The 20,502-nt window shown below is 47.2% G+C and overlaps 1 long non-coding RNA gene across 1 annotated transcript; it reads right to left on the minus strand.

The window, feature by feature from the left end:
- Positions 1-236: 236 nt before the first annotated feature.
- On the minus strand, positions 237-19,183 carry LOC140418307 (uncharacterized). Its single transcript, XR_011944922.1, has 3 exons — positions 19,125-19,183; positions 11,594-11,709; positions 237-1,450 (listed from the first exon to the last, which is right to left on the minus strand). It is a non-coding gene; the product is annotated as an uncharacterized lncRNA (long non-coding RNA).
- Between the last annotated feature and the right edge of the window lie 1,319 nt (positions 19,184-20,502).

Genomic DNA, 20,502 nt, shown 5'->3' on the forward strand with positions numbered 1-20,502 from the left:
GGGGTTATGGGGATAAGGCGGTAAAGTGGAGTTCAAGAACGTATCAGATCAGCCATGATCTCATTGAATAACAGAGCAGATTTGATGGGCCGAATGGCCTACTTCTATTCCTACCTCTTGTGGACAAGCTAGATTTGGAATAGGATGAGCTGCTGATGGGGAGATGAAGAGGGGTGAGCGGAGGGTCAGGTGCAGCATAAATACTGACACAGACCAACTGAGCCGACTCAATGGAATAGAGACAAATGTATTTATTTTAGATTTACTTGTCGTGGCAGGGAAAACACTATTTGAAATGAAAATGAAATGAAAATCGCTTATTGTCACAAGTAGGCTTCAAATGAAGTTACTGTGACTTTACTGTAAATTAAGTTTACGATCCAGAATAAAATAAATGTACTACATCTGCTTTTGTGAATCACTTCTGTCAAGACGTGCAGTCCCCATCACAAAACCGGCCCACTGGAAGCAAAGTCGGAAGACTGGCCAGTCCAGCAGAAAGAAACTCTCTGACTCTCCAACCGTCAGAATGAACATGGTTCATTCCTGGATGTGATTCACAGCAGCAATAACAGCAGAATCCAACCCCTGTCATCACTTATGGACTTGCTGGTGTCTCAGCAGGTTGGATACTTGGGTGAATCCTTTACCACAGTCAAAGCAGATGAATGGCTTTCTCCAGTGTGAACTCGCTGATACAGGCGCAGGGTGTATGAATCACGGAATCGCTTCTCACACTGACAGCAGATGAATGACCTGTCCCTGCTGCCAACTCGCTGGTGTCTCAGCAGATTAGATAAATGACTGAATCCCTTCCTACACTCGGAGCAAGTGAAAGGCCTCTCCCCAGTGTGAAGTCGCTGGTGTGTGTGCAGGTTGGATGAATTGGTGAATCCCTTTCCACATTCAGAGCAGGTGAACGGTCTGTCCCCAGTGTGAACTCGCTGGTGTCTCAGCAGATTGGATGACTGTGTGAATCCCTTCCCACAGTCAGAACAAATGAACGGCCTCTCTCCAATGTGACTGCGTTGATGAGTTTCCAATGCAGAGGGCGTACAGAATCCCTTCCCACAGTCCCCACATTTCCATGGTTTCTCCACGGTGCAAGTGTCCAATGCCTCTCCAAATTCAATGATCAGTTAAAGCCTCATCAATGCACAAAACCCTTGTATGGTTTCTCCTCAATGTGAATGGTGCAAAGTTTTAACAGGCTATGTCAAGGTAAAACTCTTCCGCACTCAGTTTGCTGGAACACTCTCACTCGGGGGGAGAGGGGGGTTGTCTGATTGCCTTTCTAGTCACACCGATTTTGAAAACCTTTAAGCAAACATTTCTCTTTTGAGAGTCAAAGGCCAATGATATTCATGTCCCAATTAACTCAGTGACTCTCAGATCCTGACGTGATGATTAATTCAAGATTTCTGTCTCCAAATTCTCTACTTCTAACGTCCTGTAAAAGGAGTTTAGAAAAGTTATGACCGTCAGTCCAGGATAGACATTCAGAACATATAATTCTAGTTCCACTGGAACATTCTTTCCTCTCTTATTTTAAAGAAAGCTGTAAATCTCCATCCACACACACACGGTTCTCAATCTGCTGTACACCCTCCCAATTCTCCTGTCGGTGACAATTTGTGCGACTCCTCTACAGATCCATGCTCACCATTTCCTGTCGAGTACAGCACTAAAAATCTTGATGCAGATGCTAGACTAAAAACATACACGTTTAAATCCCGGATTAAAAATCTGTTTCACCTACAGTACTGTATTGCTTGATCAGAGTTTAATGAGCGATAGCAGTAGAAATAGATTAAGATAATGATTGTTTATGAACACAAACACGCTGCCTACAAGGGTGGTGAATGCAGAGACATTCAACTACATCAAACAGGAATTCAATGGGTAATTGAAAGAAATATACTTGAAGGACTATGGGGATATGGACAGTGAATAGGACTCACTGGATTCCTTGACTGAAAGACAACATGGACTCGAGTTGTCAAATGGGACTCTGTGCTGTAATGGTTCTATGACTGGAAATATACAACACAGCTACAGTAACAGACAGAAGTAATAATGAATGTATTTCATGAGGGGAGCACGGTAGCACAGTGGTTAGCACAGTTGCTTCACAGCTCCAGGGTCCCAGGTTCGATTCCTGACTTGGGTCTCTGCAGAGTCCATATGTTCTCCCAGTGTCTGCGTGGGTTTCCTCCAGGTACGCCGGTTTCCTCCCACAGTCCAAAGATGTGCCGGTTAGGTGGATTGCCCATGATAAATTGCCCTTTGTGTCCAAAAAGGTTGGGTTATTGAGTTACGGGGATAGGGTGGAGGCGTGTGCTTAGGTGGGGTGCAGTTTCCAAGGGCTGGTGCAGACTCGATGGGCCGAATGGCCTCCTTCTGCACGGCAAATTTTGAAAAATGACAGACTTTATAACAACACGAGACATATCTCTGTCTTATATTAATTCATTATGTCAGCCACAAAACCCTTTAGTTGTGAACATCAGAAAAGAGACCATCCTTTAAGTCAGACAAATAAATGGACCAAGTTGATGGAGCAAAGGATGTCACTGTCTTCGAGAGAGAGAGAACTGGGCCAACCTTTCCAGAGTCTGCACCCTCCCTGGATTCACTTCCTTTCCCTCCAGTTCCTGCAGGTCAATCATTTAAGCTCAGAATGAGAAAAGAAGTGAAAAGGGGACGAAAAGACGTGTTTTACTATCAGGTGTGGGACAGAGGATGAAACTTTAGCTTGTGTTAATCTTAATCTTCAGTCACAGATGGAGGAGCAGCAGCTTTGCTGGGCAGGAATGAGCAGATTCACAAGCTCCAGACTCAGACAATAGAGGAAGCTCCTTGTCGCCATTAGTACAAAGCTCGTATATTGATTGGCTGCAATCACCGGAGGAGCACTTCCGGTGTGCCAGGTCTTCCCATTGGTTAAGCTCAGCTCCGACCACTATGAGAGGGTGGAACCTGAGCCCACGTGGTGCTGGGAGGCACTTTGACCTCCAGACGCGCTGAGCTGTTGTCCAATCTGCTGTATCTTGCTTCTGCAACCAGTGATATCCTCCCGCTGGCTGGGAACGCCCCTCTGAGGCATTGTGACGTCACAATGGACCCCGGCCTGAATCAGCCAATAGGAATCACTGTTGTTCGCAGGGACATCTTCAGCACCACCCTCCCCATCATCTCATGGAGCCAAGGTTTCCAGGAAAACGGTCCGGCCAATGGGGTGGCTCTTGAAAACCGGAAGGACTCTGATCCTCCAGCTTGTGAATGAAGGTTGAGTTTAAATACAGACTGAAACCTCCTGTATCCAACATCTGTGAATAAAACACTTTCTTTTCTCCCATTTCCAATTCTTTTCTAATTCTAGGTTCAAATTTGAACTGGCCATTTAAAAAGGATGCCTTGACTTGCTGACTTGAATCACCCCCTTTTCCCCTTGTGTAACACTGTCTGAAAATAGACATCAGGCTGATCAATGTACTGAAAGTACCTCTGCCACAGAAGATGAGCAGAGATAATGTTCACCCCCCTATAATTCTGCTGTAAATAATTTATCTCACAAACTAATGGACAGATATCACCAAACATTGGTACACCGACAGAGTATGACCCATGCAAGAGCTGATCTATTTTTTGTTAAGACCAGGATCTCGATTTTTTTTTAAAAAGTATCCGTTCACAATGGAAGATCAGACAAATTGACCTTTTCTTTGAGATTGTTGTGACTTGTTTTGAATGTTAATTGTTTGAGAATGTTTGTCGATTATCTTCACTGCTGGGAAAGAATTTGAAATGAAATGAAAATCACTTGTCACAATTAGGCTTCAAATGAAGTTACTGTGAAAAGCCCCTAGTCGCCACATTCCGGCGCCTGTTCGGGGAAGCTGGTACGGGAATTGAATCGTGCTGCTGGCCTGCTTTAAAAGCCAGTGATTTAGCCCAGTGTGCTAAACTGAATTTGTTACAGCTGTCCAAATATCAGCAGAGTTTTCAGAGCAGTTTTTGGATCAGGATTTTCCTGAAACCTCATTGTGAGACAGTACCCTTAATAAGTAAATGTACTGTTTTTAAGGTTCAGAGTTACAAAACCTGATTTCATTCCTGTTGGTAACAATAGATCTCAAAAACTAATGGAAGGGGTTGAACAAAACATGGCACACAAATAGGCTATGGCCTAAGGAAGAAATAATTGGATTTGTTAAGAATGTGGACTATACAAAGATTATAAATAAATAAAAGTACAGCACAGGGACAGGCCGTTCGGCCCTCCAAACCTGTGCCGACCATGTTGTCCATGTAACCTAAAACCTTCAACACATCCAGGGTCCATAGCCCTGTTTCCCCACCCGATTCATGTATTTGTCAAAACACCCCTTAAACATCACTATCGTACCTGCTTCCACCACCTTCTCCGGCAGCAAGTTCCAGGCACCCAATACCCTCTGTGAAAAAAACTTCTCTCACGCATCTCCTCTAAATTTTCCCCTTGCACCTTAAACCTTTGTCCCTGAGTAATTGACTCTTCCACCCTGGGAAAAAGCTCCTAACTATCCACTCTGTTCATGACTAGATCCAGATCTTGGAATTTTTCATATTCAAATGGAGGGCTAGACATCTGCGCACAAAAGAATTTGTCCTGGTGCTGCATCTTTTCAATTAAACAAAAGATTGGAGGCCAAATGTTCCCTGACGCAGACCCCATGCCAACACATCAAGCAATCAGAATCCACTTGATATTTTGGCATTTAAACAAAAGCTTTAGGTAGTTTTTCCCTGGTGCACTCTTCATGGCAGCCCCTCAATCAATCAGAGTCCACTTACCAACCAATTTATACACAGTCAGTATCAATTGCCCCCTTTTAAAGTTGGTATTCTTGCATCTATGCTGATGAGTATAAGAGGAAAAACTTTGACAGCAATATTCAAATATTTTTAAAGGATTTGTTCCGGTGTGAATTCGCTGGTGTTTCTGCAGCGTGAATGAATGAGAGAATCCCTTCCCACACTTGGAACAGGTGACTGGCCTCTTCCCGGTGTGAATTCAGTCGTGTTTCTGCAGGGTGGATGACTGAGTGAATCCCTTCCCACTCTCGGAGCAGTGAACGGTCTCTCTCCAGTGTGAGCACGTTGGTGAGTCAGCAGATCCATTTTGCTTCTCAAGCTCTTCTCACAGTCAGAACACATAAAATTTATTGTGTCAGAGTGAACATGTTGGTGTGAAGTGAGATGGGTTCAAGTTATAGAGTTTTACAGCACAAAACACGGCCCTTTGTCCCACTGTGTCTGTGCCGGCTATCAAACACCAATCTATTCTAATCTCAGTTTCAGGGATTATTAACATTAACTCAAACAAACTCCAGCTGTCAGAATGAACATGGTTCTGTCCTGGATGTGATTTCGGTTCAGTCCTGGATGTGATTAACATCAATAACAGCAGTCGTGGAGGCACTTGTGAACTCGCTGGTGTGTCTGCTGGGTGGATGACCGAATGAATCCCTTCCCACATAGGGAACAGATGAACGCTCCCTCCCTGGTGTGAATGCGCTGGTGTTTCAGCCGGAGAGACTGCTGAGTGAATTCCTTCCCACACACGGAGCAGGCGAACGGCCTCTCTCCAGTGTGACTGCGCTGGTGAATCAGCAGATCCATTTTGCCTTTGAAGCTCTTCGCTCAGGCGGAACATTTAAAAGATTTTGTGTCAGAGTGAACACGTTGGTGTGAAGTGAGGTGGGCAGACTGAGTGAATCCCTTCCCACACTCAAGGCAGGTGAATGGTTTCTCCCCAGTGTGAACGTGCTATAAATTGCCCTTCAGTGTGCAACGGGGAAGTGGAGATACGGGGACAGGGCAGGGGAAGTGCGCCTGGGCGGGATGCTCTTTTTTAGGGGTGGTGCAAACTCAATGGGCCGAATGGCCTCCTACTGCACTGGAGGGATTCTATGATGCTGCCAGACCTGTTGAGTTAATCTGGCATTTTCAGTTTGAACTCTAAATTACATACATTTTTAATCCACTAATTATATTAATTGAACCACCATAACATCAACTATGCGGAGCAGTGTGTTGATGTTTCAGCTATTGCAGCCTTGGGAAACTTTGTGGAGTTTGCACATTCTTCCCGTGTCTGCGTGGGTTCCCTCCGGGTCCTCCAGTTTTCTCCCACAGCCCAAAGATGTGCAGGTTTGGTGGATTGGCCACGCTAAATTGCCCCTTAGTGTCTAAACAAAGGTTAGGTGGGTGGAGGCATGGGCTTAAGTAGGGTGCCATTTCCGAGGGCCGGTGCAGGCTCGATGGGCTGAATGGCCTCCTTCTGCACTGTAAATTCTATCATTATGTTGGATTTTCTCTCTGTCTGACCCGATGGATGTGCCTGGTGGTATTTCCCTGACGGTAGCACAGTGAGTAGCACAGTTGATTCACAGTGCCAGGGTTCCGAGTTCAATTCCCACTTGGGGCACTGTCTGTGTGGATTCTGCACGTTCTCTCCGTGTCTGCATGGGTTACCTCCGGGTCCTCCAGTTTCCTCCCACAAGTCCCGAAAGACGTGCTTGTTAGGTGAATTGGACATTTTAACTTCTCCCTCTGTGTACCTGAACAGGCACCGGACTGTGGTGACTTGGGGCTTTTCACAGTAACTTCATTGCCATGTTAATGTAAGCCTACCTGTGACACTAATAAAGATTATGTGTTTGTGTATTTTAGGGAACAGGTAGAACTTCCTTGGTTCTACCTGTTGTACCTCAGATATTCCATCTGTTTTTGGTTAATGTGTCTGGAGTCTGAGTTCTTCCAGTCTGTCTCCAATTCTCCTTCCTGTCTCGGGTATATGGGTATAGGTAGCTTGGTGTTGCGATTAGTGTTGTTTAGTTGTCTGTCTGTCTCCAGCAGGTATTGTTGTCTCTCGATAATGACGGTGCTGCTACTCTTGTCTTCTGGACATTTCCGTGTTGGATCCAAGCTCTCGGATTGTCTGTCTTTCTCTCCGGGTAAGATTCTGTTTGTCTCTTGTATTTCACTGTGACAGGGCAGAGACCAGATTGAAGGGATTCAGACATGGGAGTTCTGGGAAAGATGGGCAAGGATTTGGGAGGTGACAACATGTTCAAAGAGTTTGGAGAGGAGAGGGAGGTTGAAGATGGGGCAGTAATTTGTAAGGATGGCAGGGTCAAGGGTTTGTTGTATTGAGGAGGGGGTGATGATGGCAGATTTGAAGGACAGAGGGACAGTACCTGAAGAGAGAGAAATGTTGACAATATCCATGGACACAGGGTAGTTGGCTGATCAGTAGCTCAGTGGGAATAGGGTCCTCCAAGCTTGCACCGGTCATGACACCAACCATGGCCAAAACTCTTGAACCATATCCCTCTATATCCATCTTATCCATGTGTTTGTCAAGATGATTTTTGAACGCCGTTAATGTATCTGCTCTGTGGCCTCGTTGGTGTGTCAGCAGGTGGGATGAAGCGGGAAATCCCTTCCCACAATTGGAGGTGAATGGTCACTCTCCAGTGTGAACTCGCTGGTGCTTCTGCAGGTCAGATGACTGAGTGAATCCCTTCCCACACTTGGAGCAGGTGAATGGCCTCTCCCCAGTGTGAACTCGCTGATGCCTCTGCAGGTCAGATGACTGAGTGAATCCCTTCCCACACCAGGAGCAGGCGAATGGTCTCTCCCCAGTGTGAATTCGCTGGTGGTACCGCAGGGCCGATGACTGAGTGAATCCCTTCCCACACCAGCAGGCGAATGGCTTCTCCCCAGTGTGAATTCGCCGGTGGTTCTGCAGGGCGGATGACTCAGTGAATCCCTTCCCACACCAGGAGCAGGTGAATGGCCTCTCCCCAGTGTGAATTCGCTGGTGTGTCAGCAGGTTGGATGACTGAGTGAATCTCTTCCCACATTGGGCGCAGGTGAATGGTCTCTCCCCAGTGTGAATGCGCTGATGGACAGTGAGGCGAGATGAGTGTCTGAACCCAGTCCCACAGTGAGAGCACCTAAACGGTTTCTCGTCAGTGTGAACACGTTGATGGCTCATCAGATCCCCAGAACTTTTATAGTACTTCCCGCAGTCTGGACATTGGAACGGTCTCGCATCAGTGTGAACTCGCTGGTGACTCAGCAGATCAGATGACTGAGTAAATCCCTTCCCACACTCAGAGCAGACGAATGGCTTCTCCCCAGAGTGAATTCGCTGATGTACTGTGAGATGAGATAATTGTCTGTACCCAGTCCCACAGTGAGAGCACCTGAACGGTTTCTCGTCAGTGCGTACACGTTGATGGCGTATCAGACTCCCAGAACTTTTATAGCTCTTCCCACAGTCTGGACATTGAAACGGTCTCTCCCCAGTGTGAACTCGCTGGTGTTTCTCCAGGTCAGATGACTGAGTGAATCCCTTCCCACACTTGGAGCAGGTGAATGGTCTCTCCCCAGTGTGACTGTGTCGATGAGTTTCCAGCTTGGATGGGGGCAGTGAATCCTTTCCCACAGTCCCCACATTTCCACGGTTTCTCCTCAGTGTGACTGCATTTGTGGTTTGTGAGGCCTGATGATCGAGTGAATCCTCGTCCACACACACAACACGTGTACGCTTTTTCTCCACTGTGAACGATGCTTTCTCCTTCCATGTTCAAAGTACGATGATATTCAGGATATGATAAGTTGAGGATTCTGTCAGATCCTGATGTGATGCTTGGTTTGAGGTTCCGGACTTTGAAGCTTCCCCTTCGAACACCCTGTGAAACTGATTTAAAACAAAAAATAGGGAGTGAGAGAGAACCCACAAAACACGAAGGCAGGTTGTGAAATTGAGCTGAATGAATCTGGTCATTTGTGGGGCCGGCTCTGGGAAAAAGTGACCATGAAAAACTGCTGGATAGTCACAAAAACCCAACTGACCTCTTTGGGAGGAGAGAGGAAGAGGTGAAGAGGGAATTTGTATATCTACAAGACAAATTAAAGAGGATAGATGGCATAGCAAACTCGATCTTCAGCTTCATAAACAGTAATATTGATACCAAAACTATGCTTCTGGTGGCACAGTGGTTAGCACTGCTGCCTCACAGCGCCAGGGACCCGGGTTCAATTCCGGCCTTGGTGACTGTGTATCTGGAGTTTGCACTTTCTCCCCGTGACTGCGTGGTTTCCACCCGGTGCTCAGGTTTCGTCCAACAGACCAAAGAAGGGCACGTTAGGTGGATTGGCCTTGATAAATTGCCCCTTAGTGTCCAGGGATGTACAGGTTCGGTGGGGCTATGGGGTTACGGGGACAGGGTAGGGGTGTGGGCCTCGGCAGGGTGCCCTTTCAGAGAATCAGTGGCGACCTGATGGGCCAAATGGCCTCTTTCTGCACTGTGGGAATTCTATGGTTCTAATTCTATTCTATGAATCTTTATAAAGCTCTGGTCACCACTCTTCAGGAAGGATGTGAAGGTTCTTGGAGAAGGTGCAGAGGAGATTTACCAAAATGGTTCCAGCAAAGGAGGTTGAGGGAGATTTGATTCAGGGACACAAGATTATGCCAGGTTTCCACCAGGTGGACAAAGAAACTGTTTTCATTCACCGGTCGTACAAGCAGTCGGGACACAGATTTAAAGTTTTGGGTCAAACCTGGATTGAACTATATAAGATCCTGAGGGGTCTTGACAGGGTGGATGTGTTGACCTTGGGTAGGGCGCTCTTTCCAGGAGCCGGTGCAGACTCGATGGGCCAAATGGCCTCCTTCTACACTGTAAATTCTATGATAATCTATGATGTGGAGAAGATGTTTCCGCTTGTGGGAGAATCTGGAATGAGGGCATCACTGTTGCAAAATAAGGGGTCTCCCATTTCCGATGGAGATGAGGATTTTTTATTCTCTTGAGGGTTGTAAGACTTTGGAACTCATGTTCTTAAAAGGCAGTGGAAGCAGAGGGCTTGAATATTTTTAAGGCAGAGCTGGAAAGATTCTTGATGAGCAAGGGGGTGAAAGGTCATCAGGGGTAGGCAGGAATGTGGAGTTGGGGTGGAATGAGATCAGCCGCAATCTTACTAAATGCTGAGCAGGCTCGAGGGGCCGAAAATAGACACTATGAATGATTTCACACAGACATAGGAGACTGTTAAATAGGTTAAGAGCCCATGGTGTTAAGGGCAAGATCCTGGCATGGATAGAGGATTGTCTGACTGGCAGAAGGCAGAGAGTGGGGATAAAGGGGTCTTTTTCAGGATGGCAGCCGGTGACTAGTGGTGTCCCTCAGGGGTCGGTGCTGGGACCACAACATTTTACAATATACATTAATGATCTGGAAGAAGGAACTGAAGGCACTGTTGCTAAGTTTGCACATGATACAAAGATCTGTAGAGGGGCAGGTAGTATTGAGGAAGCAGGCAGGCTGCAGAAGGACTTCAACAGGCTAGGAGAGTGGGTAAAGAAGTGGCAGATGGAATACAATGTGGAGAAGTGTGAGGTTATGCACTTTGGAAGGAAAAATGGAGGCATTGACTATTTTCTAAATGGAAAGATGCTTCGGAAATCAGAAGCACAACGGGACTTGGGAGTCCTTGTTCAAGATTCTCTTCAGGTTAACGTGCAGGTTCAGTCGGCAGTTAGGAAGGCAAATGCAATGTTAGCATTCATGTCGAGAGGACTAGAATACAAGACCAGGGATGTACTTTTGAGGTTATATAAGGCTCTGGTCAGACCCCATTTGGAGTATTGTGAGCTATTTTGTGCCCCGTATCCAAGGAAGGATGTGCTGGCCTTGGAAAGGGACTAAAGGAGGTTCACAAGTATGATCCCTGGCATGAAGAGCTTGTCTATGAGGAATGGTTGAGGACTCTAGGTCTGCAGTCGTTGGAGTTTCGAAGGATGGGGGGGGGAATCTTATTGAAACTTACACGATACTGCGAGGCCTGGGTAGAGTGGACAAGGAGAGGATGTTTCCACTTGCAGGAAAAACTAGAAGCAGAGGACACCATCTCAGACTAAAGGGACGATCCTTTAAAACAGAGATGAGGAGGAATTTCTTCAGCCAGAGGGTGGTGAATCTGTGGAACTCTTTGCTGCAGAAGGCTGTGGGGGCCAAATCACTGAATGTCTTTAAGACAGAGATAGATAGGTTCTTGCTTAATAAGGGGATCAGTAGTTATGGGGAAAAGGCAGGAGAATAGGGATGAGCAACATATCAGCCATGATTGAATGGCGGAGCAGACCCGATGGGCCGAGTGGCCTAATTCTGTTCCTATGTCTTATGGTCTAATTTGAGGGAAATAAACCTGCGAGGATACAGGGAAAGAGCAGGATAATGGGATTGACTGGATTGCTCCAGAAAGCTAGCACGGACTCAAAGGGCCGAATGCCCTTCTCTGTCTCTTTTGTGTAATCTAGTTTTGTAATTTAACTCCGGGGGTTCAGATATCACTCGGGTAAATCTATGCTACACTCCCTCTGAGGCCATTCTATCCTTCCTCAGGTTTGTTGCCCAGAACGGAACACAGTTCTCCAGGTTTGGTCTAACCAGGGTTTGTGAATCTCGGGGCTTTTCCAGTCACACTGAGGCCTGAAATCTTCCCTCACAGACAGAACAGACAAACCTTTTACCTTCCACACCCAGATGCTGCTGATATTCAGGTTCTGATTAATCGAGTGACTCTGTCAGATCGCAATGTGACGTTTGGTTTGCGTTTCCCGTCTGTTAAACGTCCTCTTCCAGTATCCTTAAATTTACAGAAACCTCACTGTCAGTTTAGGATAGAAAGTCACAACATTCTCTCCTCGCCAACTTTGATTAAATGTATTCCTGGAGGTTTGATCACATGACCTGCTCCCATCCTCCAGCCATTAATCGGTCAACACATCCATCCTTGTGACACACTGCCTTCCTCGGTCAATTGGGAAGCAAAATGACTCATTACCTCACAGGACAGTTACTGTCCCAACGATTTTCCAGACACCCAGGGATGAACCTCACCAACGCAGGGAGTGGAGTTGGTGTGAACTCGGGGAGAGGAGCTTCGGAACAGTAAGTATAAATAACTTATCTCGGGAATTCACGGCCTAGTCGTCAAGGAGTGGAGTTGGTGCGAATGCGGGGAGGATGAGCTTTGGAACAGTCAGTATAAATAACTTACCTGTTGGGTATCGGGAACTGGGAATAAAAACCGAAACGTGACATCAGAGTAAAGCTGATTGGCTGGTTGGGAATCGGTTCCGAAATTTGAAAAACTGGAGTAATTAACTAATTAGGGGAGTAACGAGGAGATTAGTAACGCGGAGATTAGTAACTAGGAGATTAGTAACTAGGGGATTGCTGTTTGTATCTATATCAGCGATTTCGATGAGAATGTACAAGGCATACAAAAGAACAAAGAAATGTACAGCACAGGAACAGGCCCTTCGGCCCTCCAAGCCCATGCCGACCATGCTGCCAGACTAAACTACAATCTTCTACACTTCCTGGGTCCGTATCCCTCTATTCCCATCCTATTCATGTATTTGTCAAGATGCCCCTTAAATGTCACTATCGTCCCTGCTTCCACCACCTCCTCCGGTAGCGAGTTACAGGCACCCACTACCCTCTGCGTAAAATACTTGCCTCGTACATCTACTCTAGACCTTGCCCCTCTCACCTTAAACCTATGCCCCCTAGTAATTGACCCCTCTACTCTGGGGAAAAGCCTCTGACTATTCACTCTGTCTGTGCCCCTCATAATTTTGTAGACCTCTATCAGGTCGCCCCTTAACCTCCGTCGTTCCAGTGAGAACAAACCGAGTTTATTCATCTGCTCCTCATAGCTAATGCCCTCCATACCAGGCAACATTCTGGTAAATCTCTTCTGCACCCTCTCTAAAGCCTCCACATCCTTCTGGTAGTGTGGCGACCAGAATTGAACACTATACTCCAAGTGTTGCCTAACTAAGGTTCTATACAGCTGCAACATGACTTGCCAATTCTTATACTCAATGCCCCGGCCAATGAAGGCAAGCATGCCGTATGCCTTCTTGACTACCTTCTCCACCTGTGTTGCCCCTTTCAGTGACCTGTGGACCTGTACACCTAGATCTCTCTGACTTTCAATACTCTTGAGGGTTCTACCATTCACTGTATATTCCCTACCTGCATTAGACCTTCCAAAATGCATTACCTCACATTTGTCCGGATTAAACTCCATCTGCCATCTCTCCGCCCAAGTCTCCAAACAATCTAAATCCTGCTGTATCCTCTGACAGTCCTCATCGCTATCCGCAATTCCACCAACCTTTGTGTCGTCTGCAAACTTACTAATCAGACCAGTTACATTTTCTTCCAAATCATTTATATATACTACAAACAGCAAAGGTCCCAGCACTGATCCCTGCGGAACACCACTGGTCACAGCCCTCCAATTAGAAAAGCATCCTTCCATTGCTACTCTCTGCCTTCTATGACCTAGCCAGTTCTGTATCCACCTTGCCAGCTCACCCCTGATCCCGTGTGACTTCACCTTTTGTACTAGTCTGCCATGAGGGACCTTGTCAAAGGCCTTACTGAAGTCCACGTGGACAACATCCACTGCCCTACCTGCATCAATCATCTTTGTGACCTCCTCGAAAAACTCAATCAAGTTAGTGAGACACGACCTCCACTTCACAAAACCGTGCTGCCTCTCACTAATACGTCCATTTGCTTCCAAATAGGAGTAGATCCTGTCTCATAGAATTCTCTCCAGTAATTTCCCTACCACTGAAGTAAGACTCACCGGCCTGTAGTTCCCTGGATTATCCTTGCTACCCTTCTTAAACAGAGGAACAACGTTGGCTATTCTCCAGTCCTCCGGGACATCACCTTAAGACAGTGAGGATCCAAAAATTTCTGTCAAGGCCTCAGCAATTTCCTCTCTAGCCTCCTTCAGTATTCTGGGGTAGATCCCATCAGGCCCTGGGGATTTATCTACCTTAATATTTTTTAAGACGCCCAACACCTCGTCTTTTTGGATCTCCATGTGACCCAGGCTATCTACACACCCTTCTCCAGACTCAACATCTACCAATTCCTTCTCTTTGGTGAATACTGATGCAAAGTATTCATTTAGTACCTCGCCCATTTCCTCTGGCTCCACACATAGATTCCCTTGCCTATCCTTCAGTGGGCCAACCCTTTCCCTGGCTACCCTCTTGCTTTTTACGTACATGTAAAAAGCCTTGGGATTTTCCTTAACCCTATTTGCCAATGACTTTTCAAGACCCCTTCTAGCCCTCCTGACTCCATGCTTAAGTTCCTTCCTACTTTCCTTATATTCCACAGCCTTTTAGTCCTGACAAATGCCTCCTTTTTCTTTTTGACGAGGCGTACAATATCTCTCGTTATCCAAGGTTCCCGAAAATTGCCGTATTTATCCTTCTTCCTCGCAGGAACATGCCGGTCCTGAATTCCTTTCAACTGACACTTGAAAGCCTCCCACATGTCAGATGTTGATTTGCCCTCAAACATCCGCCCCAATCTAGGTTCTTCAGTTCCCGCCTAATATTGTTATAATTAGCCTTCCCCCAATTTAGCACATTCACCCGAGGACCACTCTTATCCTTGTCCACCAGCACTTTAAAACTTACTGATTTGTGGTCACTGTTCCCGAAATGCTCCCCTACTGAAACTTCTACCACCTGGCCGGGCTCATTCCCCAATACCAGGTCCAGTACCACCCCTTCCCTAGTTGGAGTGTCTACATATTGTTTTAAGAAGCCCTCCTGGATGCTCCTTACAAACTCTGCCCCGTCTAAGCCCCTGGCACGAAGTGAGTCCCAGTCAATATTGGGGAAGTTGAAGTCTCCCCTCACCACAACCCTGTTGTATTTACTCTTTTCCAAAATCTGTCTACCTATCTGCTCCTCTATCTCCCGCTGGCTGTTGGGAGGCGTGTAGTAAACCCCCAACATTGTGACTGCACCCTTCTTATTCCTGATCTCTACCCATATAGCCTCACTGCCCTCTGAGGTGTCCTCCCGTAGTACAGCTGTGATGTCCTCCCTAACCAGTAGCGCAACTCCGCCACCCCTTTTACATCCCCCTCTATCCCGCCTGAAACATCTAAATCCTGGAACGTCTAGCTGCCAATCCTGCCCTTCCCTCAACCAGGTCTCTGTAATGGCAACAACATCATAGTTCCAAGTACTAATCCAAGCTCTAAGTTCATCTGCCTTACCCGTAATACTTCTTGCATTAAAACATATGCACTTCAGGCCACCAGACCCGCTGTGTTCAGCAACTTCTCCCTGTCTGCTCTGCCTCAGAGCCACATTGTCCCTATTCCCTAGTTCTCCCTCAATGCTCTCACCTTCTGACCTATTGCTCCCATGCCCACCCCCCTGCCATACTAGTTTAAACCCTCCCGTGTGACACTAGCAAACCTCGCGGCCAGGATATTTATGCCTCTCCAGTTTAGATGCAACCCGTCCTTCTTATATAGGTCACACCTGCCCCGGAAGAGCTCCCAGTGCTCCAGATAACGGAAACCCTCCCTCCTACACCAGTTGTTTAGCCACGTGTTTAGCTGCTCGATCTTCCTATTTCTAGCCTCACTGGCACGTGGTACAGGGAGTAATCCCGAGATTACAACCCAAGAGGTCCTGACTTTTAACTTTCTGCCTAGCTCCCTGAACTCCTGCTGCAGGACCTCATGCCCCTTCCTGCCTATGTCGTTAGTACCAATATGTACAATGACCTCTGCCTGTTTGCCCTCCCCCTTCAGGATGCCCTCTACCTGTTCGGAGACATCCTGGACCCTGGCACCAGGGAGGCAAGATACCATCCTGGAGTCTCCTTCACGTCCACAGAAGCACCTATCTGTGCCCCTGACTATAGAGTCCCCTATTACTATTGCTCTTCTGCGCTTTGACCCTGCCTTCTGAACATCAGAGCCGGCCGTGGTGCCACTGCTCTGGCTGCTGCTGTTTTCCCCTGATAGGCTATTCCCCCCCCCGACAGTATCCAAAGGGGTATACCTGTTCGAGAGGGGGACAACCACAGGGGATTCCTGCCTGACTGCATGATCAGTAAGTTTGCAGATGACACTAAAATAGGTGGTATTGTCGGCAGTGAGGAAGGTTATCAAAAATTGCAGCAGGCTCTTGATCAACTAGGGAAGTGGGCCGAGAAATGGCAAATGGAGTTCAGTACAGATAAGTGTGAGGAGTTGCATTTCAGAAAGTCAAATCAAGGTCGGACTTTCACAGTGAATGGTCGGGCCTTAGGGTGTATCATGGAACAGAGGGATCTTGCAGTTCAGGTGCACGGTTCTCTAAAGGTGGAGTCACAGGTAGATAGGGCAGCACGATAGCATATGGTTAGCACAGTTGCTTCACAGCTCCAGGATCCCAGGTTCGATTCCCCGCTGGGTCACTGTCTGTGCGGAGTCTGCACATTCTCCCTGTGTCTGCGTGTGTTCTCTGGTTTCCTCCTTCAGTCTAAAGATGTGCGGGTCGACTGGCTATGCTAAATTGCCCTTAGTGTCCCCAAAAAAAGGTTAAGTGGGGGTTACTGGGTTACGGAGATAGGGTAGATAAGTGGGCTTGAGTAGGGTGCTCTTTGTAAGGGCCGGTGCAGACTCGATGGGCCGAATAGCCTCCTTCTGCACTGTAAATTCTCTGAAGAATGCGTTTGGCATGTGATCAGTCAGGGCACTGAGTATAGAAGTTGGGAAGTTATGTTGCAGTTGTCCAGGACGTTGGTGAGGCCGCACCTGGAGTATTGTGTTCAGTTTTGGTTGCTTTGCGGTCGGAAAGATGTTATTAAACTGGAGAGAGTGCAGAAGAGATTTACAAGGATGTTGCCAGGACTCAAGGGACTGAGTTCTAGGGAGAGATTGGACAGGCCAGGACCTTTTTCTTTGGAGCGTAGGAGACTGAGGGGTGATCTTATCGAGGTGTATAAGATCATGAGAGGCATGGATAGGGTGAATGCACTCGCTCTTTTTCTCAGGGTTGGGGAATCGAGGACCAGAGGGCATCGGTTTAAGTTAAGAGGGGAAAGAATTAATGGGAATCTGAGGAGCAACGGTTTTACACCGAGGATAGTACGGAATGAGCTGCCGGAGGAAATGGTTGAGGCAGGGACATTGACAACATTGAAAAGCATTTGGACAGATACATGGATAGGAAAGGTTCAGAGGGATATGGGCCAAACACAGGCAAATGGGATTGGCTTAGATGAGCTTTTTGGTTGGCATGGACCAGTTTGGGCCGAAGGGCCGGTCTCCATGCTGTAGATTCTATGAACCCCAAGTCTCTTTGGACACCCACTGTACTTAACCTCTTTCCATTTAGAAAGTACTCAGTTCGATCCATTTTTGGTTCAGAACACATGTTTACAGTGCCACAGTCTTGCCCATTCACCTAGTCTGTCAATATCTTCTTGCAATTTTATGCTATCATGTATGCTGTCTGAGATGCCACCAAACTTTCATCAGCAACAGTGCAGAAGAGGCCCTTCGGTCCATCGAGTTTGCACCGACACATGATAAACCTGACCCACCTACCTAATCCCATTTGTCAGCACTTAGCTCATCGCCTTCAATGTTATGACGTGCCCGTCTTCATCCAGGTACTTTTTTTAGAGGATGTGAGGCAACCCATCTCTACCACCCTCCTAGGCAGTGCATTCCAGACCATCACCGCCCTCTGCATAAAAATATTTTTCTTCAGTACATGTGTCAATAAATCTAATCCCCACTCTCTGCTGTCTGTTGGTTAGCCAATCCTCTATCCAAGCTAATATATTATCTCTCAACCCCCTGGGATTTTACCTTATTACCTTTTGTGTGACACCTTGTCAAATGTATTTTGGAAATCCAAATACATCTACAGGACCCCATTATCCACTTAGCCTGATACATCTTCCAAGAACTGCAAGAAATGAGTCAAACACGATTTACCCTTCACAAAACCACGTTGACTCTGATGGTTTGACTTTCCAAATGTCTAGTTATTACTTCCTCAATAATGGATTCCAACAGTTTCCCAACAACAGGTTTTAAACTAACTAGTTTCCTACTTTCTGCCTTTTTGACCTAATCAGCGACATTGGAGATTTTCTCAGTGGAGCCTCAGTCACAATCACTGAGACAAACTTTAAATTCCAGATTTTATTAATTTAATGGATTGGAGCCCATGTCCCCTGAACATTTTCCTGTCTCTCTGGGTGACTAATGCAGTGACATTGTCACTGGGTCAGTGTCACCCCCCCCACCCCCCTGGGCTCTGTGAGGTTGTTTGTGGAGAGAAGCCGGAAGCGGCGGATAGTGAGAGTGGAGAATATTCATTGTTTCACACAGAACATACAGTGCAGAAGGGGGCCATTTGGCCCATCGAGACTGCACCGACCCACTCAAGCCCTCACTTCCACCCTATCTCCGTAACCCCTCCTAACCTTTTTGGTCACGAAGGGCAATTTATCATGGCCAATCCACCTCACCTGCACGTCTTTGGACTGTGGGAGGAAACCCACACAGACACGGGGAGAACGTGCAGATTCCCCGCAGACAGTGACCCAACCGGGAATCGACCCTAGCGCTGTGAAGCCACAGTGGTATCCAATGACTTGCGCTACCGTACTGCACATTCGGTTCTGGGGCCCTGGGGTTTGTAAACCCCGCTCCCAACACTGACCTCTCACCTGACACCTGACAACGCCCGGGCAATGATTGACGGCATTGCGCGACCAGTAGGAGAAGAGTGGGCGGGTCCGGCAGACCAGCCGGGAGTGACTGGTCCTCCAACCAATCGGAGTGAATGTGTGCAGGTTAGGTGGATTGGCCATGATAAATTGCCCTTAGTGTCCAAAATTGCCCTTAGTGTTGGGTGGGGTTACAGCGATAGGGTGAAGGTGTGGGATTAAGTCGGGCGCTCTTTCCAAGAGCCGGTGCAGACTCGATGGGCCGAATGGCCTCCTTCTGCACTGTAAATTCTATGATCTATGACTGGCCGAGTGAAGCATGCGCAGTGTGATTAATGGCGATGCAGAAAAGGTTCTTTCTCGGATGCACAACTCGTGAAGGTGGGAATGGCAGGACGGAGGGAGAGCTGGATCATGCGGGTCGTTAGGCACGCTTCGTAAACATGTTATATAAACCGAAAATCCGGAAAAATAAACCACCGGTACCTGGGGATCTGAGCGGGGCCTGGAGCTTTCTCACAGAGAGGACTATGCTGTCGCCATCTTTATTTGGTACTGGCCGCTGTGCGCATGCGCCGTCTCAAATTGGGTTCCTCGCAGCAGTGCACATGCGCTCTCGGCACCTTATTTGGATCACTGGCAGCTCACTGCGCACGCGCACCCACCATCTTTATTGAGGCACGAGCAGCAGAGCGCAGGCTCAGTCGCCATCATTGTTGGGGGCAACATTTTTGAAATGTGTCTTCATGACAGAATGTCCATCCAACTATTTCACTCTGAGTTACAAATTCCTATTTAGGGGGCAGAATATTTGTCCAGGGCAGTGACAATAATTCGAATTTATATTGTGACTTGAACAGAATAAAACGTTTTCGACTTTCAGAGAAACGTTACAAAATAACAATTGACACTGAGCCACATGAGGAGATATTAGATTTTCTTTTTAAAATGTTTTTATTCAAGGTTTTTCAATAATTTTTACAAAACACTCGAAAAAGGAAAATAATACAAAGAAAACGTGGCAATATGCCAACAAAACAAAACAACTTAACCCTCTAAACGACTAATAATTTAACACCCATCTCAAAGGAGAATGGGGCATACGCCCCTTACAAAAAGGCGCAAGATGAAGAGGAATTGACCCTTCCAGGGCGTCAGCCCACAGGCCCTCATCCAGCTCCTCGTCTAGCTCCTCCTCCCACTTGCCCTTCAGCTCCTCCGCCGAGGCTTCCTCCACCTCCTGCAGCTCCTGGTATATCGCCGAGACAAGAACAAAGAACAAAGAAATGTACAGCACAGGAACAGGCCCATCGGCCCTCCAAGCCCGCGCCGACCATACTGCCCGACTAAACTACAATCTTCTACACTTCCTGGGTCCGTATCCTTCTATTCCCATCCTATTCATATATTTGTCAAGATGCCCCTTAAATGTCCCTATCGTCCCTGCTTCCACTACCTCCTCCGGTAGCGAGTTCCAGGCACCCACTACCCTCTGCGTAAAAAACTTGCCTCGTACATCTACTCTAAACCTTGCCCCTCTCACCTTAAACCTATGCCCCCTAGTAATTGACCCCTCTACCCTGGGGAAAAGCCTCTGACTATCCACTCTGTCTATGCCCCTCATAATTTTGTATACCTCTATCAGGTCACCCCTCAACCTCCTTCGTTCCAGAGAGAACAAACCGAGTTTATTCAATCGCTCCTCATAGCTTATGCCCTCCATACCAGGCAACATTCTGGTAAATCTCTTCTGCACCCTCTCTAAAGCCTCCACATCCTTCTGGTAGTGTGGCGACCAGAATTGAACACTATACTCCAAGTGTGGCCTAACTAAGGTTCTAAGGACCTTACCCTCTTTGACCCA

The sequence above is a fragment of the Scyliorhinus torazame genome, chromosome 5 (assembly GCF_047496885.1).
Source record: "Scyliorhinus torazame isolate Kashiwa2021f chromosome 5, sScyTor2.1, whole genome shotgun sequence".
NCBI lineage: Eukaryota > Metazoa > Chordata > Chondrichthyes > Carcharhiniformes > Scyliorhinidae > Scyliorhinus > Scyliorhinus torazame.